Source organism: Bubalus kerabau, chromosome 1, assembly GCF_029407905.1.
Source record: "Bubalus kerabau isolate K-KA32 ecotype Philippines breed swamp buffalo chromosome 1, PCC_UOA_SB_1v2, whole genome shotgun sequence".
Classification (NCBI taxonomy): domain Eukaryota; kingdom Metazoa; phylum Chordata; class Mammalia; order Artiodactyla; family Bovidae; genus Bubalus; species Bubalus kerabau.
Window position 1 is genome coordinate 76222893 of NC_073624.1, and position 26165 is coordinate 76249057.

Sequence of the window (26165 nt, forward strand, 5' to 3'; positions counted from 1 at the left end):
AATAAAACCTGTACATATTTAATGTATACAACTTGATGAGTTTGAGGATAAGTATACATATGGAACAGAGAAGGCAATGGCACCCCACTCCAGTACTCTTGCCTGGAAAATCCCATGGATGGAGAAGCCTGGTTGGCTGCAGTCCATGGGGTTGTGAGGAGTCGGACACGACTGAACGACTTCACTTTGACTTTTCACTTTCATGCATTGGAGAGAGAAATGGCAACCCACTTCAGTGTTCTTGCCTGGAGAATTCCAGGGACGGGGGAGTCTGGTGGGCTGCCGTCTCTGGGGTCACACAGAGTCGGACACGACTGAAATGACTTAGCAGCATACATATGGGATGGGCTTCCTTAGTGGCTCAGATGGCTCAGAATCCACCTGCAATGCAAGAGACCTGGGTTCGTTCCCTGGGTTGGGAAGATCCCCTGGAGGAGGGCATGGCAACCATTCCAGTATTATTTCCTGGAGAATTGCATGGACAAAGGAGTCTGGCAGGCTGCAAAGAGTCAGACACGACTGAGCAACTAAGCACAGCACAGCACAGACATATGTGATGGAGAAGAAAATGGCAACCCACTCCATTATTCTTGCCTGGAAAATTCCACGGACAGAGGAGTCTGGTGGCTATAGTCCATGAGGTCGCAGCAAATCGGACAGGACTGAGCAACTGAGCATTCACATACATATGTGAAACTGTTACCACCATCAAGGCCATAAACATATCCATCACCTCAGGACTTCCCTGGTTGTCCAGTGGTTAAGACTCTGAGCTTCCAATGTAGGGGTGCGGGTTTGATCCCTTGTTGGGGAACTAATTTCCCGTAATTGTGCAGCTGAAAGTAATTCCATTACCTATGAAACTTTTCTCCTGCCCCCTTTATTATTATTATTCTCGTGATTCTTGTGATAAGAACACTTAACATAAGATTTATGCTCTCAGAAGATTTTAAGTATACAACCCAGTGTGTTGGCTGTTGGCACTATGCTGTATAGCAGATCTCCAGAATTTATTCACTGTACAAAACTAAAGCTTTGTATCCTTTGACCAGCACCTCCCCATTCCCCACTACCTGCAGTCTTTGGCAGCCACTACTGTGCTCCTCCTTCTATGAGTTTGACTATTTTATTATGTATTCCACATATGAGACAGATCATAACAGAATTTGTCTTTCTGTGTCTAATCAAAGCCTGCCTTCTTAACCATTACACTTTTCAGCATGAACCTGAAGCGGGGTTAAAAGGTCATCTTTCTCTCGCTTTCTTTTTTCCTTCCTTCCTTCATTCTTCCTCCCTCCTGCTTCTCTGTCCTTCTTCCCCAGTCTCTGTCTTTCCCTCCTTTTAGCCCCTTCTTGACTCTTCTAAGTTGACAAGTGTATCCATTTTCCATTAGAAGCTTGGTGACATTTGCAATGGGAATAGATTTGCTTTTATCAGGGTTGTGCTTATAATGGCATTTTGGAATAACCCATGGGAATTGACATGTTTTGTCTTAACACAGCTAAACACTCTCCCATGTGAAATCAAAGCAGACTTTTGACGTGTCATGGCTGGGTAATGGCTTTTCTTGGACAGTGTCCAATCCAGTGAAATGATGTTATTTTATTCTCCTGATGAAAACTGATATTTGACTTTTTCCAGCTCTTCAATTATCCTGTCTTAGAATCTCTACCTCAGCTGAGGAGGTAAATCTGTTTTAAAGAACATGTACTCTTTGCTGAAACTGACGCATCACAATTGAGGGTATCATTTGTTGGGAGTTGAGCATGCAAATCCTTTTATCTCACTACAGTGCCTGGAACCTCATGGCTTTCTCCAACAACCAATACTTTTGGGTTTTTCAATTTTGTTTTGTTTTTGAATTAGACCTAGGAGGAAAATTTTCAAGACTTTCAGGAAAAAAAATTCTGAGTTAGTCCTACGTGGCGAGGTTGTAGACCAGGTGGTTGAAGAGACACTCCATATGGGTCTTGCTCTTAGACCTAGTTGGGGTCAGGGTCACTCAGGATGCACATTCACCCTGGCAGGTGACATGGATGAGGGGGTCCCCCGTGGGGACTCCTGGGCTCGGCCCACGAGCGCCTGTTGCCACATCTCTAAGTGCACTGAACGCCCTCTGAAGAAGGATTTCACACCCCCAAGAAATTTGAACATGTGTGCTGCAGATGTCGCAGCAGAGGATGGGAATAAAAGACGTATCTGAAAAAAAAAATAAGCAATTCTTTGTCTGGTCAGTATTTTTTCTTGGCAAATTTGCCTCCCAAGTCTGGAGGTCTGTCACTGAAATGGTGATTATCCCTGAGGCGTGGGAATTTGAGCTGGAATGGACCATCCTACTCCATTTTCCTCAATATAATTATGTGTCCTGTGGTGGACATCTAACTCAAGCCGAACTTCGGACTCAGCTTAGAGGCATTGATGTGAGGCTGGTAGAGAGAGGGTCCCTTACTCTGAAGATTGCAAGAGCAAACAGCCATTGACATCTGAAGCTGCGGAGATAATCTATGTTGCCAAGTGGAGAGAACTTGCTTAAGGAGGAAGAAAGCAGAGTCTGAAGGTGATGGACAATTGCATCTTAATGACAAATCTGATGTGTTGGATCCAGCCATGCCTGAATGTGACATATTCCTTCTCTCTGTTTCAGTTATGAAAACCTATACATTCCTGTTTGGTTCAAACTAATTTGAATTGGATATTTGTCACTTAAAACTGAAAGTGCCCCAATTCAACAACATATGCAGAAATTTCTGGTCAGATAAACATGAAGTGAAATAATATGCCAATCCCTCTCTGTTATGATATTTCCTTGGCCCTACTGAAAACGTATCCCTTGTGGTGATCACATTCAAGTCTAATTTCTCTAAGATGTGTGTGTGAGACATTGTGTTTCTGAGAGACTCATTACACTCAACCTATCTTTCCTAGTAGCTCAGTTGGTAAAGAATCTGGTTGCAATGCAGGAGACCTGGGTTCAATACCCGGGACAGGAAGATCCCCTGGAGAAGGAAATGGCAGCCCACTCCAGTATTCTTGCCTGGAGAATCCCATGGACAGAGGAGCCTGGCAGGCTACAGTCCAAGGGGTTGCAAGAGTTGGACATGACTTAGTGACTAAATCACCACCACCATTATCCAGTCATCTTCAGGATTACTTCAAACACAAGGAGGGACCCCCACTTCACACTGGGGAGGGCTGGGGAAGCCTTCCCAGAAGAAATGATGGTTACATTGACTCAGAAAGGCAGAGGGAGAAGAATGAATAATTCTGGCAAGGGAAGCATCAGGCCCAGGAATGTGAATCAGCATTGGGCTTTTTAAACAAGGGGGAGAGAAAAAAATGTTTGGAGAATGAGACACAAGGTTGAATCTTGGAGTATGTGGAGAGATGCTGAAGGATTTCCATCAAGGGAATAAGGTCAAACCTGCATTTAGAGGGTTTACTGTGTATGGAGAAGGATAGTGTGTGTGTGTGTGTGTTGGGAGTGGGCTGGGAACAAGCAGTGAAATGACTAGGAGCCCAGAGATAATGGTCAGATGAGAGGCAAGGCCTCATTGAAAGGCTGGTGATGAAGCTGAAGAAGAGGTTGAGACGGAGAAGTCAGAGCACGTGGGTCTCGAGTTCTGAGTCCTGAGAGGCCTGAGAAGGAGAGTGAGGGCAGAAATATGCTGCAGCGTCAGATGCTCTGGATGGTGCCAAAGCAAAAGTGTTCAGACACTAGTTAAAGACTGAAAGGAAGACTTTATTCAAGAGAAATTACAGCAGTAGGGTTTCATGGTAGGGGAGAGATAGAGAGAGCTCACTTCCAAACACCACAAGGAAAAGTAGAAATCTATCTCATGGACTGCAAGGAGATCCAACCAGTCTATTCTAAAGGAGATCAGCCCTGGGATTTCTTTGGAAGGACTGATGCTAAAGCTGAAACTCCAGTACTTTGGCCACCTCATGCAAAGAGTTTACTCATTGGAAAAGACTCTGATGCAGGGAGGGATTGGGGGCAGGAGGAGAAGGGGACGACAGAGGATGAGATGGCTGGATGGCATCACTGACTCGATGGATTTGGGTTTGGGTGAACTCCAGGAGTTGGTGATGGACAGGGAGGCCTGGTGTGCTGCAATTCATGGGGTCGCAAAGAGTCGGACACGACTGAACGACTGAACTGAACTGATAGCCCAGGAGCAGGGTGGGGGTCCATGGATGGAAAATTACTAAGAGGATCCATAAAGGCCAGGTGGAATCTGACTCAACTGAAGTGACGGGATTCTTCTCAAAAGTGAACCAGGGTGTTTAGACATTGAGGGTGAGGGATGAGAAATTTGATTAAGGACAATCAAATATCAAAGGTAGGAGACATTTGCTATACTGATGCAGCAGGATTCTTAAGACTGGAGAAGTGGGCTAAGGGCAGAGCCTAAGGTCAGGGCCAAATTGGAGAGGAGCCTCAAAAATGAATATTAGAGATCTTAAGAGGTCCTCACCATTCCCAGGACTCCAGTACAAACCTTCCCTGCTGCTCAGTTTAGACCAGTGTTGAAGTCTTACTGCCCCTGCTCACCTGGGACCTCACCTGCTCACCTGTGAACTCACAGAGGTGATGCCAGGAGGCCAGGGAGGAGTGGGCAGGAAGAGATGCCATTCAGTTCTCTTAGTGGATCACCACTGGCCTTTGTAAGGGCAGTTCAGAAGAAACTAAGAAGTAAAAGCAGATTATACGGATAAAGACTCCTGGAAGAATTTGAGGCGGCAAGGGTAGAATGCACATTGAGAGGCAACTCTTTACAGTTGTCTGCAAGAAACAACAGTTTGACACACACAGTGCCTACCAGAATTTTCTGTAATAATTCTGCCATTACACGTATAGAAATCCTAAGAGAACATATACCCTCTTAGCAATCTAAGATCGGCAGCCAGGTCCCACAAATGGGGCTTCTCAAATCTTTAAAACCCACTGACTTCAAAGGGCATCACTTGCAGACTAGAAATGTGGGTGTGAGGATGAACTGGGTGCCCATCTTAAAATCATGTCTTTGTCAAAATCATGCAGACTTCCACACCTGTAGTTTCATCCTTCTTACCATCAACACCCCAAAAGCTCACAGGAAAATTTTTCTCTGTACATTAAGAAAGAAGTCACACTCTGGCAGCTGTGTCTTGAGTAATCACTTTGAGACAGACCTATCTTTCTAGCTGTAAAGCCTAGAATATTTCAATTTCATCGGCTACTTTTCTAATGGTTATTAAAATATTTTGAGCATGGCAATGGCTGCAGAAAAGGTAGTGATGCCACCTAATCTTTCTTTAATAAGGGAGCATTTTGTATCAGGAGAGATGACACATTTAATGGAATGCAGATGTCTCTCTCTGGGTGTTCCACAATTCTGCCAGCCTTATGAGTCACCTCAACCATTAGTAATAAAATAAAAATGGCTTGAGATCACATCACACACACACAAAGGGAAACACAGCAAACCTTCTACCCACTCTGTGGAATTTCGCAGGGGCAGGGATGGGGTGGGCTTGGCTAACCCTTCTCGGTTTTCTGCTTCTGCTAAATTCTGTCTCACATCTATCTAGACTCATGTGGTTTTTCTTTTCTCAAATTGAACCCAGTTGTTTTTTCTTTTGATGCCACTTACAGAAAACACTTGTGTGTAGCCCATTGTAACAAAGGGTATGAGAAAAGAGAGGGTCTGAATTGCCACAAAGCAGAGAAAATTCTTTAATACTAATTATGGGATGTCTCATTGAGTTAGAAATTGAGATCTCAGCTCTCAATTCATGTTTGTGTTTTTCCCCCATCTTTTCTCATTATTTCTGCAAATTGCTTCCTGATTTGGCTGGAGATGTCTTCTCCTGGGCTTCCAGGCTTCATTTTCCTGACCCTGTCCCTCCTGCCTTCTCTCTTTACCCATCAATTTCTTCTACCAACATAGAAGAAATGTCCTCATCACCTTAGCTTGTTTGTGAAAAGTTTTTTTCTTATATTTTTATAGAGAGAAATATACTCTCCTTTGACTGACTTATTGGTCTTTCTCAACAGTATCTCAGAGCCTACATTTTCATAGTCAAATGGCTCTTCAAGGTACTTTTACTAAGCAAAAGACACTTCCTTAAGAGAAATTTCATCAAAAAATTTTGAAATAAATTGCTATTTCTCCACTATATTAAAGTCTATGTCATATCCAGATTCTAGTAACTGGTATATCAGTATTACTTTTGTAGTATTGCCAGAAAGTGAAAGAAAGTGAAAGTCACTCAGTCGTGTCTGATTCTTTGTGACCCCATGGACTATACAGTCCATGGAATTCTCTAGGCCAAAATACTGGAGCGGGTGGCCTTTCCCTTTTCCAGGGGATCTTCCCAACCCAGGGATTGAACCCAGGTCTCCTGCATTGCAGGTGGATTCTTTACCAACTGAGCCACCAGGAAAGCCCAAGAATACTGGAATGGGTAGCCTATCCCTTCTCCAGTGGATCTTCCCAATCTAGGAATCAAACCGGGGTCTCCTGCAATTTACCAATTCTTTAGCAACTGAGCTACTACTGCTGCTGCTACTGCTAAGTCACTTCAGTCGTGTCCGACTCTGTGTGACCCCATAGACGGCAGCCCACCAGGCTCCCCCGTCCCTGGGATTCTCCAGGCAAGAACACTGGAGTGGGTTGCCATTTCCTTCTCCAATGCAAGAAAGTGAAAAGCGAAAGTGAAGTCTCTCAGTCGTGTCCGACCCTCAGCTACCCCATGGATTGCAGCCTACCAGGCTCCTCCATCCATGGGATTTTCTAGGCAGGAGTACTGGAGTGGGGTGCCATTGCCTTCTCCGAACTGAGCTACTAGGGAAGACCCATTATTGGCAGAATAAAGGCTATATTTTAAAAATCACTGAGTAAAGAGAGATAAGACTCATTTATGGCCATATTTAAAATTCATGGTTTTTTTCCCTATCTTTTCTGGTTATTTCTGCAAATTGTTTCCTGAGGAGGAAATCTTTTCCCATAGGCAGTCTCATCATCCTCTTCTTTAGATTTTTATTTTTTGTGAGATAAGCTTATATATCCGGGACACTGTGAATTAGCTGGTGATGGGTATTAAAATAAGAAAACTGGGGTTTTCTTGCATATCTGATATGTGCTATAAAGTAAGGAGTTTGAAAGAGGTGGAATGCTTGCTTTCCTACTTATCATCTTTGTTACAGCCAGAAATTCACACCTGGAAACAAAACTCAGCAACACAGTCCAAGACGAAGTTGTTTCTGGCTTTGCATCATAAAGATTTATCCTTGTCCCCCTGTTACATCTTGAGACTTAAAAGCTCTTCCTTTGGATCTTAACTCAGGAAGTGAGGGTCAGTCTCCATGGCTTTATGTTGACAGCAACTCCATAAATTATTTGAAAGTGGCTTACATTTTCTACCTCATCATTTAATCTTGCTTCACATCACATCTCAGAGAGATTTTTTTTTCCCCCTCATCTGCAAAGTTTGCTAAGAAATTCTCAGGTCAGTTTTGGCACAAAGGTCCACCATCATGGAGGCTTCCCATCAGGTATACTTCCATCCTTCCAAGATGGGAATGATCTATAAATGACTTTATGGGGATGATGAACAAGGCATACCAACTCCATCGCTATGCACCCACCGGCATTTCAGCCTCAGAATCACCATGCAACTTCACAGTGACATCATCAGGACCCTCCAAGGGTACACAGGCATCAGTGGACTGCTCTAGTCTGACTCTCCAACCCTCAACCACCAGCCATACCTAAGCTATACATCTGACTCCATTTAATATTGTTATAGGCTCTACTTCATTGAAAATTCCCAAGAACATTCAGTGAAATATTCATGGAACCTGTTCCTGGTCATCTCTGCAAATTTCCCTTGAGGGTTTTATAAGTGCCACAGAGCAATCATTTGGTGGCTTCCTGTGCTCTTTCTTCTCATTCCAACCCTCCTCCTCATCTTTATGTCAGTTGTTTCATTGTAATAAAAATAGTAAACATAGCAGAGGCAATACTGGTGGAGATTATTCCATAGCCCTGTACATTTTAGTTATGTAACCCTCATAGCCACACACAATGAGGTAGGTCTTATTATCTCCATTTTCTAGATGAGAAAACTGAAGTCCAGAGACGTGCCAGCAAGACAGTGGTAGAATCCAGAGTCCTTGCCTTTAGCCACTTTGCTGTTTGCATGTTGAGCCATGGTAGGTGTTGACTTTAAACTCTGTAAATGAGGACACGGGTCTTATTTATTTTTGGCTTCACTGGGTCTTCATTGCTGCATGTGGGCTTTCTCTAGTCGTGCTGAGCAGGGGTTTCTCTTTGTTGCAATGCACACACTTCTCGTAACAGTGGCTTCTCTCTTATTGCGGAGCATGGACTCATGGCACATTGGCTCAGTAGGTGCAGCTCAGGGGCTCTAGAGCATGGGCTCTGCAGTTGTGGTGCATGAGCTTAGCTGCTCTGCGGCATGTGGGATATTCCTGAACCAGGGATTGAACTTGTGTTTCTTGCATTGGCAGGTGGATTCTTAACCACTGGACTACCAGGGAAGCCCCAGACACAGGTCTTGATATGAATTTGAATTTCAGCTCAGCCACTTATCATATAACAAGTTACTTCACTTCTTTGGCCCTCAGTATCCTCATCTGTAAATGGGGATGATATGAGAATTTTTCTCATCAGATTCTTGAGACTATATTGCCTGTAACAACATTAAGTGGAATCTCCAGCATGTTAAAGGCATACAGTGAATGTTAGTGCTGAATATTATGGCAGTCATCTTTGATCATGAACTCAGATCATGAGCTCCTTATTGCCAAATTCAGACTTAAATTGAAGAAAGCAGGGAAAACCACTAGACCATTCAGGTATGATCTAAATCAAATCCCTTACAATTATACAGTGGAAGTGAGAAATAGATTTAAGCAACTAGATCTGATAGACAGAGTGCCTGATGAACAATGGATGGAGGTTCATGACATTGTACAGGAGACAGGGAGCAAGCCCATCCCCAAGAAAAAGAAATGCAAAAAAGCAAAATGGCTGTCTGAGGAGGCCTTACAAATAGCTGTGAAAAGAAGAGAAGCAAAAAGCAAAGGAGAAAAGGAAAGATATACCATTTGAATGCAGAGTTCCAAAGAATAGCAAGGAGAGATAAGAAAGCTTTCCTCAGTGATCAGTGCAAAGAAATAGAGGAAAACAATAGAATGGAGAAGACTAGAGATCTCTTCAACAAAATTAGAGATACCAAGGGAGCATTTCATGCAATGATGGGCTCGATAAAGGACAGAAATGGTAGGGACCTAACAGAAGCAGAATATATTAAGAAGAGATGGCAAGAATACACAGAAGAACTGTACAAAAAAGATTTTCATGACCCAGATAATCACGATGGTGTGATCACTCACCTAGAGCCAGACATCCTGGAATGTGAAGCCTAAGAAGTGGGCCTTAGGAAGTATCACTACAAACAAAGCTAGTGGAGGTGATGGAATTCCAGTTGAGCTATTTCAAATCCTGAAAGATGATGCTGTGAAAGTGCTGCACTCACTATGCCAGCAAATTTGGAAAGCTCAGCAGTGGCCACAGGACTGGAAAAGGTCAGTTTTCATTCCAATTCCAAAGAAAGGAAATGCCAAAGAATGCTCAGACTACCACACAATTGCACTCATCTCACACGCTAGTAAAGTAATGCTCAAAATTCTCCAAGTCAGGCTTCAGCAATATGTGAACTGTGAACTTCCAGATGTTCAAGCTTGTTTTAGAAAAGGCAGAGGGACCAGAGATCAAATTTCCAACATCTGTTGGATCATCAAAAAAGCAAGAGAGTTCCAGAAAAACATCTATTTCTGCTTTATTGACTATGCCAAAGCCTTTGACTGTGTGGATCACCACAAACCATGGAAAATTCTGAAAGAGATGGGAATACCACACCACCTTACCTGCCTCCTGAGAAATCTGTACACAGGTCAAGAAGTGACAGAACTGCTATGGAACGACAAACTGGTTCCAAATTGGGAAAGGAGTACGTCAAGGCTGTATATTGTCACCGTGCTTATTTAACTTATATACAGAGTACATCATGAGAAACGCTGGGCTAGATGAAGCACAAGTTTGAATCAAGATTGCCGGGAGAAATATCAATAACCTCAGATATGCGGATGACACCACCCTTATGGCAGAAAGTGAAGAAGAGCTAAAGAGCCTCTTGATGAAAGTGAAAGAGGAGAGTGGAAAAGTTGGCTTAAAGCTCAACATTCAGAAAACAAAGATCATGGCATCCGGTCCCATCACTTCATGGCAAATAGATGGGGAAACAGTGGAAAAAGTGGCTGACTTTATTTTTTGGGGCTCCAAAATCACTGCAGATGGTGATTGCAGTCATGAACTTAAAAGACGCTTACTCCTTGGAAGAAAAGTTATGACCAACCTAGACAGCTTATTAAAAAACAGAAACATGACTTTGCCAACAAAGGTTCATCTAGTCAAGGCTATGGTTTTTCAATAGTCATGTATGGATGTGAGAGTTGGACCATAAAGAAAGCTGAGCACCGAAGAATCACTGCTTTTGAACTGTGGTGTTGGAGAAGACCCTTGAGAGTCCCTTGGACTGCAAGGAGATCATACCAGTCCATCCTAAAGGAAATCAGTCCTGAATATTCATTGGAAGGACTGATGCTGAAGCTGAAACTCCAATACTTTGGCTACCTGATGGGAAAAACTGACTCATTTGAAAAGACCCTGATGCTGGGAAAGATTGAAGGCGGGAGGAGAAGGGGACGATAGAGGATGAGATGGTTGGATGGCATCACCAATTCAATTTACATGAGTATGAGTAAACTGTGGGAGTTGGTGATGGACAGGGAGGCCTGGTGTGCTGCATGGGGTTGCAAAGAGTTGGACACAACTGAGTGACTGAACTGAATTGAACTGAATACCCTTTCTATAGATTAGCAAACTGAGACTTGGAGAAGTGAAAGACTTTCCGTAGGGTAAACAGCTTGAAAGTGGCAGTCTAGGCTTGAAACTCAGCTCTGGGACTCCAGAGTCTCTGTTCTTCCAAGCATATCTACCTAGTAATGCTTCCATGAGCTCTATCCATGCTGAAGACCACCTGACAGAGGCTGCGTGGGATGTGGTTTTGCTCAACAAACAGGCTCTGCCCTGATCTTGTACACGATTACTTGTGATAAGAGCCACGTGTAAGAAGTTCCAATGAATGGAATAAATGACGTGTGATGAGAGTGCTTAGCAGAGAATGGCCACGTGACCGTAAACTCTAATCATTTACGGGTGGCTTGAACTTTTTGGCTGAGTGCCTAAATTTCACCTCTTACTGTGGAACTCTTGTTTTTCTTTAAGCCCAAGAGTCCAGCTCCACAAGTAACATAAGATCATGTACATGAGGGTAGTCTTGGAAGGCAGGCTGCTTGTCATACTATAGTTGCTTTGTTGCTGTAATGAAAACCACATGCTCCATGGTATTTTTAGACTAGTTAATATTAGCAGATCAGTGGCATTTTTATTTAGATATTGCTATTCCAGCTGGGCTTCCTCTTATTACTTCAAGAAAATCAGAATGTCTACCGAATGTAAGCCTTCAGGAGAGTGGAAAACGGAAAGAAAACAACCAGCACTTTCCCCTTGATTCTTCTGGTTTCCACGTGGAAGTTACATGTGCTTCCCTGAATCTTTGGGAAAGGAGAGGCTGGCCCAGGGGCTTGCTTTCAGAGAATGGTGGAGGAAGTACCCTGGTGGTCCAGTGGTTAAGACTCTACATTCCCAATGCAGGGGGTCCAGGTTTGATTCCTGGTCAGGGAACTAGATCTCAATTAAGAGCTCACATGCCACAGCTAAAGATCTGGCATGCCACAGTGAAGACTGAAGATTCCACACGCTGCAGCTAAGACCCGGCTCAGTCAAGTAAATAAATTAGTCAATAAATATTTAAAAATAGAGAGAGAATGGTGTACTGAGTAACAAGGTGGAAGCAATGATTTAGAAAGTCTTGTGTTTGTCCTGGAATCAAGAGAAGAGAGAGGATAAAAGAGGAAAGAGGGAAGAAGGGGTTGTTCAACTACCATTGAAATTACTTCTTGAAATTACTGGCATGGTATGGTTTTTTTTTGATGTTATTTGTTTTGTTTCATTTGTATCATTTTGAGAAAGGTAGGATCATTCCACTCCATTCTTGAGACCCCTTTGGAGTCATTTGAATCTCTAAATTTGCTTCTTTCAGAGAAATTTTTTTATTTCTTGGGAAAAGTCCTTAAATTCCTTTCCTTCCTGAACAAATAATATGCTTCCTTCTCCACCAACATGATATATTCACTGTCTCTGTGACTAGAAGAGTAAAAATGCCCCTTCTCTCTCCCTGGAGAGAAATTGAGAGAAGAATTTGACATCGAATGTAATGATGTCATCAAAAGCAGTGACCTCCATCCTTAGGGTAGGTCTTTGTGGACCCAAGGGGTGATTGATGGGTATGCTCTCCTCTGCCCAGCAGGCTGGGGACAAAAGGAGTAAGAGAAAGGAATGGGCAGTGTCCCTTATGGTCATCTTTGCTGAGGACCAGTTTATGTCAAGCCCACACAAGCAATGGGTTTCCCTAGCAGCTCAGCTGGTAAAGAATCCGCCTGCAATGTGGGAGGCCTGGGTTTGATCCCTGGATTGGGAAGATACCCGGGAGAAGGGAAAGGATACCCACTTCAGTATTCCAGCTGTATAATCTATGGGATTGCAGAGTTGGACACGATGAGGGACTTTCACACAAGCAACAGCTCAGAACCTTCTGTTGGTAGAGGGCAAGGCTGATGAGATTTTGCTTTGGCATATGTATTTTTTTTTATTCCATGTGTTGGCGTTGTATTGAACTCAATAGTTATACACAGGAAACTGCTGAACTTTCCCTACTGTGACCACCTTGAAAACATACACTGCTCAATCTCCTTTCCCTGTCCCCTTCTGTAGTTTAGTCAAGAAGACAAAATAAGTCTTTTGGCAAGTATTACTTCAAGTGTTAAAAGACCCAATAGACTCTAACTCAAAACTTTGATCTCAGATCCAATTCGAAATTTCTCCTGTTTCTCAAAGCCTAAGCCTGACCCTTGGCCGGTGGTCCCAAAGTTGGGGAAGGAGAGTCTGGTCTTAGGGTCTGTTTGCTCATTATTCCTTCTGACTCACTCCCCCTTCTCAATTTGCATTACTACTTTTGGTTTCTCCAGGGCTGGGGAGTAGGAGTAAAGGAGCAAGAGGGCAAAGAGTCTTCTCATGTACTTTGACCTCTGTGATTCTCCCTTGCCTGGCATTGCCAAGGTGTTGGGCACTTCATTACTCTGTTTTATCAGGGGCACTTATGGATCATCCACTCTGGGACTTTTGTGCTGGACTGGTTCCCGTATGGGTGATACACATTCTTCAACTGTTTTCTTGTGACGCAACTTTCCTCTTTCCACCCCAACTCCTGTCACAGCGGTTGCATCCCCAGCCTGGTACTGCTAGAGTCCCCTTGCTCTGGCAGGCCACTCTAGAGATGGAGTGGAGCCTTTTAAGATATTTTAATATACACTCCATAGTTTCCACTAGACCCATGAGGACTCATCCATTCATGGTTCACCATCCTGAGAACAGGCAGGTCGCCCCCTCTGCTACCTCTGTCTTTGCCTGCCTTCTGGGGCAGCTTCTGGCAGGCTCCTGCCTTCAGAAATGATCTGTGCGTGTGGCAGGCTGTGGTCTCTGTTAGCTATGTCCTCAAGCCTTCAAGGACCCATGTAAGGCTCTCCCAAAGTGAAAGGAGAAGAGCCAAGTGACCTCTATTCTTAGGAATTCCCTTGCACAAACTCTATTTGGGAATTCCAAGTCTCAAGTCCCAGATCAAGAAGTAGGCTGTTATCAGAACTCCAAAGCACCCCTCATCTTCCTTTCTAGTCACCCTAGACTTCTAGCAGCATGGATTAATCTCTTTTTCCATAGTCTGGAGGTAAAAGATCTGTTTGGCTACCTTGTAGTGAGTTTGTTATCAAGAAGGTCTCTGGAGGATTGAGGAGGGCAATGCTTATTACTTATTGTTTTCACCTTAGGGGCTTCAGCCAAAATGCAGACAGTAGGAAAAGTTCCATTTGTAACTAATGGAAATCTGTAAATTGAAAGTTCATAAGGAGTTAGCTTTCTGTGCAGACTCCACTTCCTCATGAGTCATTCAGAAAGATTCCCAGATTGTATGACCTCTGGAAATGTCTTTGTTCTCAGAAACTGTCTGCAAATGTGTACATGTCTTCATAAACAATTACTTGCTGCTGCTGCTACTGCTGCTAAGTCGATTCAGTCGTGTCCGACTCTGTGCGACCCCAGAGACGGCAGCCCACCAGGCTCCCCCATCCCTGGGATTCTCCAGGCAAGAACACTGGAGTGGGTTGCCATTGCCTTCTCCAATGCATGAAAGTGAAAAGTGAAAGTGAAGTCACTCAGTCGTGTCCGACTCCTAGCGACCTCATGGACTGCAGCCTACCAGGCTCCTCCGTCCATGGGATTTTCCAGGCAAGAGTACTGGAGTCGGGTGCCATTGCCTTCTCTGAATTACTTGCTAGATAAACAGAAAAAGTAACAGACTTGTCGAGTCTAGTGGGAAACCATATAGAGCTATAACTAAAATTTACTGAGCACTTCTTCTTTGCTAAGCTTTCTCTGTGTGTGTTTAACTCTTCAAAATCCCTGGAAAGGCTCATTATTATTATCACCGTAACACAGATAAGGAGGTTTGAGGTCCAGATAGTGTAAGATATGTAATGAGGATCACACAAGTGAGAAAACTGGAGCCATGTGCAAGCCCAAGTCACCTGGCTCCAGAGCTTGTAATCACTCTTCTATTCCAGGGACCAGAGTTCCCTGAGGAATCAGGGGTTCCCTATTGCTAGTTTCTGGATAAAGCTCCACTGAGTTTCCTTAGGTGGAATGACTCAGACTTAGGGAAAGGAACCATGGAAAAGGTGATGACTTTTGGGTCAAGACCAGATCTTTTGCATAATAAACTAGATTTAAAGCTAGATGTCACTGCTGTGTGGCATAGGGAGAATAAGGCATTTGGAGACATGACAGTTTCTTTGGGAATAGGCTTGTGTCCATGATGGAAACCTCATGAGAAGAGTCTGTCATTTTGGATATTTCTCTCTTATGCCATGGGAAAACTCATAAACAGTATAAGGATTTAAGTTTTGAAAAGCAGAATGTGTTGTTGGTTTCTTAAATTACTCCAGTTGTTCAAATAATACCAACACCCCTCTACTCCTCTCTGGTGACACAATGAATGTTTCAGGCACTTGATTGAAGTGTGCTCAGCCCAACCTCTTTTCTGAGCTCACCAGAAGGGAGAGGTACCCACTGAAGGGGTTGCCTAGGAGTTCCTGATGGTGATCAGTGGGGGAGGAGCCAGGGCAATGGCAGAGTAGGAAGGAAAACATGATGCTCAGCAAGTTCTAGGAGAAGAAAGGATGTAAAATCAACCTCTCCTTCCGATATTTTCTTAGGGAATCTGACCTGTGTGAGAGGGAAGGGAGGGAAGGAGGATGCTTGGGTTAGATCTTTCTTTACTAAAGATCAAGAAGATTGTGGCTTGGCTGCATGATTTCAAAAAGATAGCAAGTCAGAGTGAATCTTGTGTAGCCCATTGAATGGGATTTAGCAGAAAGAGGACTGAGAGGCTGCTGGATGACCAGGGCAGGAGGAAGCCAGATAGCAGCCTTGTTTGGGATCCTGGCTGAAGTGTCTAGGTGTGCAGCAGATGGTGTTTAACATGAAAGTCAGCAGTATCCACCTCAAGGGAAAGGTGGAGTCTAGGCTAAAGTGGGGTGATCTGGCCATGAAGATAAGAGCATGTGTTAGGCACAGCAACTTAGAGAAATATTCTGGAGCAGGTACCAATACTGCCGACTTCTTCTGCAGTAAGTGTCATTGGAGGACTAGAAAAATGGCAAAAGAACAACATTTACCAGTTAGGGTTAGGGTTCACTTTGCAAACAGACACTGGATACCTCATGTGTCTAGCCTTGCACTAAGCCCTGGAGATGCCAAGACTTTAGAAAGACATGATCTCTGCTTACAAAGAGCTCACAGTCCAGGGGGATAATCTGGCAAATCAATATGATGGTTTGTTGTAAGTTCTCTGATGGGATACACACAAGCCCTTTGGGCTCACAGGAGGACAGAGAAGCTAGACGTTAACTGGGGGAGATGGTGACAAAGAAGACTTCCTGGAGGAATGACATTGATGGGGATGCGCTATTGATAGGGAAGCATTCAGCACGTATGTATAGGATGAATTGCTGTCAGCCTGGAAAACGGGGAGGGGATGGGGGATTTTTAAAGGCAGATTCTTTTAGGTTCTTACTCAATTTGAGTAAGAGCCAGAGGAAGGAGGAGCCCTGAGGAGACCGGTATGACTAGAGAGGACCGTGGCAGCAGGAAGTGGCTAGAACTGACGCAGGAGTCGGGAACAGATCATGATGGGGTTATAACCAGCCTGTGGGGTAGATGGTGTTGTCCGCACTTTACAGAGGAGACCAGTGAGCTCAGGAGTTCAGAGACTTTCCCCAAATCACACAGAGAATGTGGCAGACCTGATATTGGTCTAAAAGCTACCTCACCCCAAATGGGGAGCTCTTTTCCTATTTTTCCTTTGCATCTTTATTTTGATAAAAGTTTAAGTTATTAAAATTTGTACCCAAATAACACGCTTATCTCCAATAGACCGCTCTGCTCGACGTTAGCCCGGAAGACATTGCATCCTCTGAGGACTGAACAAATTGTATTAAAACAGATTCTACCCTGATCCTGATGGAGGCAGCAGATCACCAAGAAGTCAGCTCTGTGTAAACTGGCCTGGAGCATTAGCTTGGGAGGGCCAGGCTTCATTTGTATTCCAAGGGAGAGAGTCCAGGGAGGAAAATGCACAGCAGTTTCTTTCATAAAATGTTTAAAGGACTAGTTTGTTCATGACCTTGGTTGATTAGGGTCAGGAACTTGACATCCTAATGCTGAATGTATCAGAAAAATCTGTGTTTGCTCACTGCCCCTGCTCTGAACAGGCTTCTAACTTCTAGCTCTAACTTCCTGCATAGCCCTCAGGAAATGCAAGTTGGTCTGAGGGTTTTTTTGTTTGTTTTTTTCTCTTTCCCTTTCCAGTTTGGGGAAAATCCAGCATAATTGTGGTATTTACCCACTGATAAGTGAAAAATCAACATCATTGCAAACAGTGAGTGTTGGCCTAACTCCTAAGAACTCATAGTACTTCACCTGGGTGGCTGCCTCCTTGGCCAAATGTCTGATGACAGTCTTTCCATGTTGTTACATGGCTTTCGGCTTCAGTCCCTTTTATGTCTTCCTCCCCAGGGCTCTGCTGATTCTGGCTTGTCTTGGACAAAGTTGAGAAATAGGCCAAGAATGCCTTTTGGGCTCTGAACCTTCTTTTTCTTCTTCTTCCTATGGGATTCATGCTCAGTGGTTCAAGTGCCCAGTGTTACATCATTTATCTCTCCTCTTCCATCAGGATGATGACCAAGAAAGTCATCTCAAACGTAATTGTTGGAAGAGACTAACTTCAATGATAACAGCTTACACATAGGTGGGGCACATTCTGCAAAACAGCTCGTTCTCAAAGTTTTGTGTACATTGACTCAATGAGTTATCCCAATAATTTTGTACATTGGCTCAAAATAATTCTGTGCGCTAGAGAAAGTCATTAGCTCTCTCAGTCACAGAGCGGTTAGTTTACTGACCCAAGGTCATAGTGTTAGAACTTGGTAGAGACATTTGAACCCAGGAGGCCTGACTTTGTGGGCTCAGGCAATTCATTAGGAGAACAATAACAATTCACTGATGGGGACGTGCATTACTTCATTTAATGCTCCTAAATAGTTTTGATATATGGTTTTATAACTCTGTTTTACAAACAGAGAAATGAAAGACGAATTGCTAAGATTTTGTAACTAGTAAGTGGTGGAGAAGAATGTGGAGCCATGGTCTGAGTGGGGTGCCACTGCCTTCTCCGACTATCTACCATAGCATTCCTGAATTCAGGTCCTCAATCATGGAGTGTCAGGCTCTGCAGATTTTGTGCTTTAAACAGTATCAGAATATTAAGTTAGATTATTGGAGCTATCCTTGTAGTTGAGACAATGGGTAAGCAGGAGGCAGGAGAAACATTTTATCTGGGAGTGGGGAAGTGGGTGCTGAGACTTTCCTGGATGTCAAAGTTACAGTTTGTAGGCTGGTGACCATTTGGCCATCCTAGCATGCTGGTCTCATTCAGAAGCTTTTTCTCTTCAGTTCTAACCCACTGTATTTGACTGTCTGCACCCCAACAGTGCACAGCCTCCCCAAAGTGGCTATGACTGAAACTAAACTCCCCTTTTTTATTTTCCAATGGGTTTCTCCTTCACCCTTTCTCCTTCACCTCCTACATTTAATCAGCCCCTGCATTCCACAGACCCTGCCTTTTACAGACATTTCTGGTCTATTCTCTTACACCTCCTCACTAGTCCTGTCTTTATTCATCATCCTCACCTAAATGATCATAGGAGTGAGTTTCCCCCTCACTCCTGGTGTCTCTCTCCTGCAGTCATCCGTTACTGCTTCCCGGAGTAATTGCTCTCACATGGAAACTGATCATGTCACTTCCTGCTCAAAATCTGTCAGCGATGGGCCCCAAACACTTACATAGTGTTTCCTCAAACTTCAGACTACGGTCTTCAGTAATGTACTCTTGGAGCCAATGGGGTTTCTCAGACATTTAAAAAGAATTCTTTATATAAAAAAACAAAGAATTAACCTTGTGATGAAAACTCTTAAAATGGTTTTATCCCAATATTGACAATGTGACTTTGGGTCATTTGGTTAATAGTGCCAACAGAAGAAAAAATACTTAATTTTGCTTTAAGGGACATGACTGAGAAGATTAGTAGCATATTTTGTTAATAGCCCTTGTATTGGCTTTCCCTTTGTAAATTTGTTTTGGTTTTATTATTGCATAAAGGTTATAGACATTGAGAAGTTATAGCTAGTTTATAGATTTAAATAATGTTGTAATTAAAATAAGCTGTCAAGACTTTCCTGATTGTCCAGTGGCTAGGATTCCGTGCTCCCTGTGTGGAGGTCATGATCTCTGGTTGGGGAACTGGATCCCATGTGCTACAACTAAGAACTTGCATGCAAAAATTAAGATCTGACATAATCAAATAAATAAATATAAAAAAATGAGTTGACAATACTAAGAATATTTAATCATTCTTTGCTTTAATGTCAGTCCATACAGTTTTGCATACCCAAGTTCAAAAACACTGACCTGTGGGGTCAAGTTCAAACTCCTTAGAGCTGTATGCGTCTTGTCTCTGTCCCCTTCTAGCCTCCTTCCTGCATCTCCCCACATGCCTTCTCCTCACTTGACTAGATTTGTACCTACATGTCTGCTGTGAGTGAAGGAAGGAAGCAATGAACACATGATAGAGGCACAGACCTAATGGCCAACTCCTAACATTACTTTAAATATTAACATTCCTTGCTTGACTTCAGGCTGGGACACCATGCTATCTCTCCTCTCGGTTCAGCCACACTTTTATTTTATGTATTGAATGACTAAGTCATTTACAGAGGAGGAGGGACAGAGGAAGAAAAGGTTCAAAACTTACACCCATAGGGGAAGGTCAGATGCAGCCTGTATCCCCAGGGAAGGAACCATCTCCCCACAGTGTTTTCAACTTGGAAATTCCCAGAGGATCAAAGAGAGATGTCCGCTTTGCTCCTTGTCTGACAGTCTGTCAGCTGCTCCCCTCCCACCCTTTCTTAGCTCCTAAAAAAGGGATAATTTGTTTAAACAGACTTTTATGTCTACTTTATTTTTAGCCCAGAAGGCATTTGCTTTTAATGTTTGTGTATGGGAATGTGAATTCAGGTCAGCTGATGATCAGGTCAGACACCTGAACACGCCTGCAGTCACATTGGTGCATAGTAACCAGCCAACAGAGCTGGACAGTAGATGACGAGCTCCTATCAGTTCCAAAATCTTATTTTGAGTGGCAATCAACTCTAATGGGTTTTGTGGCCACACCAATCTCATAAGGAGGATTTGGGTATATGACGCGGATAACCACGGTGGTGTGATCACTCACCTAGAGCCAGACATCCTGGAGTTCGAAGTCAAGTGGGCCTTGGGGAGCATCACTCTGAACAGACAAAATGGAAGTGATGGAATTCCAGCTGAAATACTTCAAATCCTAAAAGATAATGCTGTTAAAGTGCTGCACTTAATATATCAGCAAATTTGGAAAACTCAGCAGTGGCCACAGGACTGGAAAAAGTCAGTTTTCACTTCAACCCCAAGAAGGGCAATGCCAAAGAATGCTCAAACTACTGCACAATTGCCCTTATCTCACATGCTAGTAAAGTAATGCTCAAAATTCTCCAAGTCAGGCTTCAACAGTACGTGAACCGGGAACTTCCAGATGTTCAAGCTGGATTTAGAAAAGGGAGAGGAACCAGAGATCAGATTGCCAACATCAGTTGGATCATAGAAAAAGCGAGAGAATTCCAGAAAAATATTTACTTCTGCTTCATTGACTACACTAAATCCTTTGACTCTGTGGATTACAAAACTGTGGAAAATTCTTGAAGAAATGGAAATACCAAACCATGTTACCTGCCTCCTGAGACATCTGTATGCAGGTCAAGAAGCAACAGAACTGAACATGGAACGGACTGGTTCCAAATTGGGAAAGGAGTTCGTCAAGGCTGTATATTGTCATCCTGCTTACATGCAGAGTACATCATGTGAAATGTTGGGCTGGATGAAGCAAAAGTTGGAATCAAGATTGCTGGGAGAAATATCAATAACCTCACATAAGGAGATGACAGTACCCTTATGGCAGAAAGTGAAGAGGAACTGAAGAGCCTCTTGATGAAAGTGAAAAGGAGAGTGAAAAAGCTAGCTTAAAAGTCAACATTCTAAAAACTAAGATCATGGCATTTGGTCCCATCACTTCATGGCAAATAGATGGGGAAACAACGGAAACAGTGAGAGACTTTAATTTCTTGGGCTCCAAAATCACTGTAAATGGTGACTGCAGCCATGAAATTAAAAGATACTTGCTACTTGGAAGAAAAGTTATGACAACCTAGACAGCATATTAAAAAGAAGAGACATTACTTTGCTGACAAAGGTCTGTCTATTCAAAGCTATGGTTTTTCCAACAGTCATGTATGGATGTGAGAGTTGGACCATAAGGAAGGCTGAGTGCCACAAGATTTGATGCTTTTGAACTCTGGTGTTAAAGAAGACTCTAAGGGTCCCTTGGAGACTTGGACTTCAAGAAGATCAAACGAGTCAATCCTGAAGGAAATCAATCCTAATATTCATTGGAAGGACTGATGCTGAAGCTGAAGCTCCGATACTTTGGCCACCTAATGTGAAGAGCTGACTCATTGAAAAATACCCTGATGCTCGGAAAGAACAGGAGGAGGAGGGGACAACAGAGGATGAGATGATTGGGTGGCATCGCCGACTTGATGGATATGAGTTTGAGCAAGCTCTGGGAGATGGTGAAATGCACGGAAGTCTGGTGTGCTGCAGTCAATGGGGTCGCAAAGAGTTGGACATGACTGAGCAACTGAACTGAACTGCAGCCCATCTCATCTCTTCAAAGAGAAGAATTTTCTTCCTTTTTTCCTTCTTTCTCTCTTTCTTTCTTCCCACCATTCAAAATAATTGCCTCATGTGCCAGGCACCATGCAAACCCTGCTTGGCTTTTGATCCTGATCAGATACAATGAAATTATCAAATAGATTCTTCCTGTATGTGCATAAATCTTTACATAGAGACAATTGGGTTGTGATGTAAGAAAGTGTCAACCTTGGTTCTCTTGCTCAAAATTTGTCTTTTAATGCTGCCTTTTAAAAAAATTCAACCAAATAGTGAATATTTAGAAAAATGGTCCACACAGACACCATAGTAATATGTATACAATTATCAACTATTTTATGAAAATTTCATCATGAATGACTGACATCTTCCAACAGATAAAACTAGACAAAGCTACCAAGAATATTTGAAGTTTCATTTTAAATATCATTTAGTCATATAGATAATTGGAAGATTTTAAAAAATAAATGTGACAAACATATGGATTTCTAAAGTGTAAATTGACCTACAAGTCTATATATTTTCATAATATTTTTCATTAAAGAAATATTTGGAGATGAGAAGACATGGATCCTTCTAGTTTTGTAACATTAGGTGAATTATTCACTTGTTTTGACCTTATACTCTGTTCTATTTTATGATGATGGAAAAAATACCTGCTCTTTTTTGTAAATAGGAAGTGCAATGATGAGGATTAAAACTAAAACAAGATGTTCTAGGTGAAAGAGCTTTGTCAGTAGTATAAAGTACTAAACAAATGTATGGGAGGGTTATTGTTCTTAGCTAGCCTCCCCCAACCCTTCTCATAAGAGCATGGCATACTATATAAATCAAAGTGATTATACAGATAAGGCACTGGCTTAATACTGCTCAACAGCATGGTATGTTTGTTCACTTTAATCATGTCCGACTCTTTGCAACACTATGGACTGTAGCCAACAAGGCTCCTCTGTCCATGGGATTTCCCAGGCAGGAATACTGGAGTGGGTTACCATTTCCTCCTCCAGGAGATCTTCCTGACCCAGGGACTGAACACACATCTTCTGTGTCTCCTGCATTGGCAGGTGGATTCTTTACCACTGAGCCACCTGGGAAGCCCAAATATGGTGGACACCCTCAATCATTCCACCAGACAGGTGCTTAGAGAGCACCAGGCCTGGACGCTTGGAGACACAGGCAGGTGACCACAGTCAGAGGTAGAACAGGTGTGAAGGGTGTGCACTATGGGTGGAGGGCCACCACATGGAAGGGCCAGTCATTTTTGTTTGGTATCCTGATCTGCACAGATACACAGAAAACAACCAAATACTAGCTATCTGAGGTTGCCACTGTCCCCTTCCTTAGCACCTTCTCATGGACAGCAGTTGTTCAAAAGACTCAAACAAGTTCTCAGAAATTTTCAGTTAGTTTAATTAAATCTTCTCACTGCATCCAAATGGTAAGACAAAGCCATCCTCTGCTCTGGGAATGGTATGTAAACATCCTGCATTAAATCACAGTGATAACTTGGTCCATTTGTTAATTCTAACTGCCTACCCAACCCCCTTCTCTCTTTAGCTTCCCACCTGTCTTCTGCTGTGTCCACCCACAAGCAGACATGCAGAGTGGGGAGGAAATGTTAGCACTTGAGTGTGGGAATAAAGGGCTTTTCCTCTGATATAAATATCCACTTTGTTCCCTGCTTCCCTACCTTTAGAAAATGTACAGTTCCTCTTCAAAGGAAGCGACTGGCCCTATTAGTAACAGGAAGAACTTTTCTCACTGCCTTCTGGAACCTCATACTCATTCATTCATGCATAAATTCAACACATAGTGATTGAAGGCCTACTATGTGCCAGGCACTGTTCTAAGTGCTTATAGTAAAGCAGTGAGCAAAAGACATGGGGGTCCCTGCCTTTGTGGAGCTTATATATGGAGTGAAAGGACATAGTCAATAAGAAAAGACAAGACAGCTTCACATGGTGAATTAAATAGAAAGACTGATAGAAAACAAAAAGGGAGAGGGTATATCTGGAGAAGCCTCTCTGAGGAAGGGTGTTTAAGCTGAGACCTGAGAATGAGGATCTGCTGTGGGTGGATCTTGCACAGACTGTTCCAATATTAAGGGAACATTAAGGCCCATCTCACTTGCTGAGAAACCCATGTTTGCTTGGCTGTTATTGAGAGCAGCTGGGTGTCCAGATTCCCAGGCCAGTTTTCTGTTCTCTAAACCATGTTAGTAGTGGGTGCTCACAGGTATAAGAATGTGGGCTATTTTTTCCTCTGCTGATTCCCTCACTTTGTGGGGCTTTCTCCAGCAAAGAGAATAACACAGACTGTGTAGCTGGTTTCAAGTCACTGCCTTTCCTCAGTCATCCCTGTTTTAAGCTAAGCCTCTAAAACCTGTGTTGTGATCTGGGTCTGCAATGTTTACTGAAGCCAAAATTAGGACACAATCATCCCTGTTAATTACTAATAATAGACATTGTGACCTTTAATCATCAGACACAGACCTCCCTCTGGGAACTTACAATAGGACTAATGTAATAAGCATTTAAGAATGGAAACCCATGTTTTGGATTGGAAGAATCAATATTGTTAAAATGACCATACTACCCAAGGCAACCTACAGATCCAATGCAATCTCTATCAGATTACCAAAGGCATTTTTCACAGAACTAGGAGAAAACGTTTAAAATTTGTATGGATGCACAAAAGACCTCAGGTAGCCAAAACAATCTGGAGAAAGAACAGAGCTGGAGGAATCATGTGCTCTGGCTTCAGACTATGCTACAAAGCTACAGTCATACAAACAGCAGAGTACTGTCACAAAAACAGACACATAGACCAATGGACCAGGACAGGAAGCACAGAAGTAAACACATGCAGTTATGGTTGATTAATCTACAACAAAGGAGTTAGGAATATACATTGGAGAAAAGACAGTCTCTTCAATAACTGGCTTAATTTCCAATGTAAACAAATAGCTCAATTAAAAAAAATAACAAACAAGCAACACAATGAAAAATGGGCAGAAGATCTAAATAGACATTTCTCCAAAAGAGACATATAGATGGTCAATAGGCACATGAAAAGATGGTAAACATCATTAACCAGAGAAATGCAAGTCAAAACTATAATGAAGTATCACCTCACACTGGTCAAAATGGCCATCATAAAAAATTCTACAAATAATAAATAAAGGGAACCCTCCTACACTGTTGGTGGGAATATAAATTGGTACAGTCACTAGAGAAAACAGTAGGGAGTTTCCTTAAAAAACTAAAAATAGAGTTGCCATATGATCCCCCAATCCCACTCCTGGGCATATATCCAGAGAAAACCACAATTCAAAAAGATGCATGCACCCAAAAGTTCATAGAAGCACTCTTTGCAATAGCCAAGACATGGAAGCAACCTAAATGTCCATTTATAGAGGAATGGATAAAGAAGATGTGGTACATATATACAGTGCAATATTACTCAACCTTAGAAAGGAATAAAATAATGCCATTTGCAGCAATAAGAGTGAATCTAGAGATTATCATACTAAATGAAGTCAGAGAGAGAGAGACAAATACCATGTGATATCACTTACATGTGGAATTTTAAAAATGATACAAATGAAGCTATTTACAAAACAGAAATAGGCTCACAGACATAGAAAATAAACTTAATGGCTACCAAAGGGGAAGGGGGGAGGGATAAATTAGGAGCTTGGGATTAATAGATATACACTTACTATATATGAAATAGATAAACAACAAGGATCTACTGTATAGCACAGGGAACTATATTCAATATTTTATATTTCCCATAATGGAAGAGAATCTGAAAGAATATATATGTGTGTGTGTATATATATGAATTATTTTTCCATACACCCCAAATTAACACAACATTGTAAATCAACTTTGCTTCAATTTCAAAAAGGGGAAAGAAAGAATGAAGGAAAGGACAGCTGTGAATTTGTGAATAGAGCAGGTTCCTGGTTTGGACTGATGGTGTTAATCAAGAAGAACATGGAATGAGAAAACTCCCTTTACAAATCAATAATCAGGAGAAAGAGAAGCAGATTTCAGATAGAAAAATTACCTACCAGATGTTAAGAGGTGTCTTACTCAATGTCACACCTCATCAGTGCAGTTTTAGAAGAGCTCCTCCTAAAGGAAATTTTTGGTGTCATAGTTCCTGTTGGGCTGCACCCCATAGGCCTGAAGGACTTGCAGTTGCCAGACCAAAGAAAGACTCTGGAGATAGTGACTGAGACACCAGAGGTTCATTGGACGGGGGTATCTTATACATCTGAAGCAAAAGGGTCCTCGAATGACACCCTGCCAGGTAGGACAAGCAGGAAAAGGCAGTCATCTTGGGTACTCTGGGGAGAGGGATGCTACCATATAGAGGGGGAATTGATGTCTGGTTGGCTCATCAGTTACCAGAGAAACCAGCAATGCACAGCCTCACAGGTTAATGACCATTGCTAGGGCAGATGTTTCCCTTTATTA

At 42.6% G+C, this 26165-nt stretch overlaps 1 long non-coding RNA gene across 1 annotated transcript; it reads right to left on the minus strand.

Annotated features, from left to right (window-relative positions):
- Window positions 1-25999, minus strand: LOC129641650 (uncharacterized). The gene is made up of 3 exons (XR_008709379.1): window positions 25757-25999; window positions 20153-20257; window positions 1-381 (listed from the first exon to the last, which is right to left on the minus strand). It is a non-coding gene; the product is annotated as an uncharacterized LOC129641650 (long non-coding RNA).
- Between the last annotated feature and the right edge of the window lie 166 nt (window positions 26000-26165).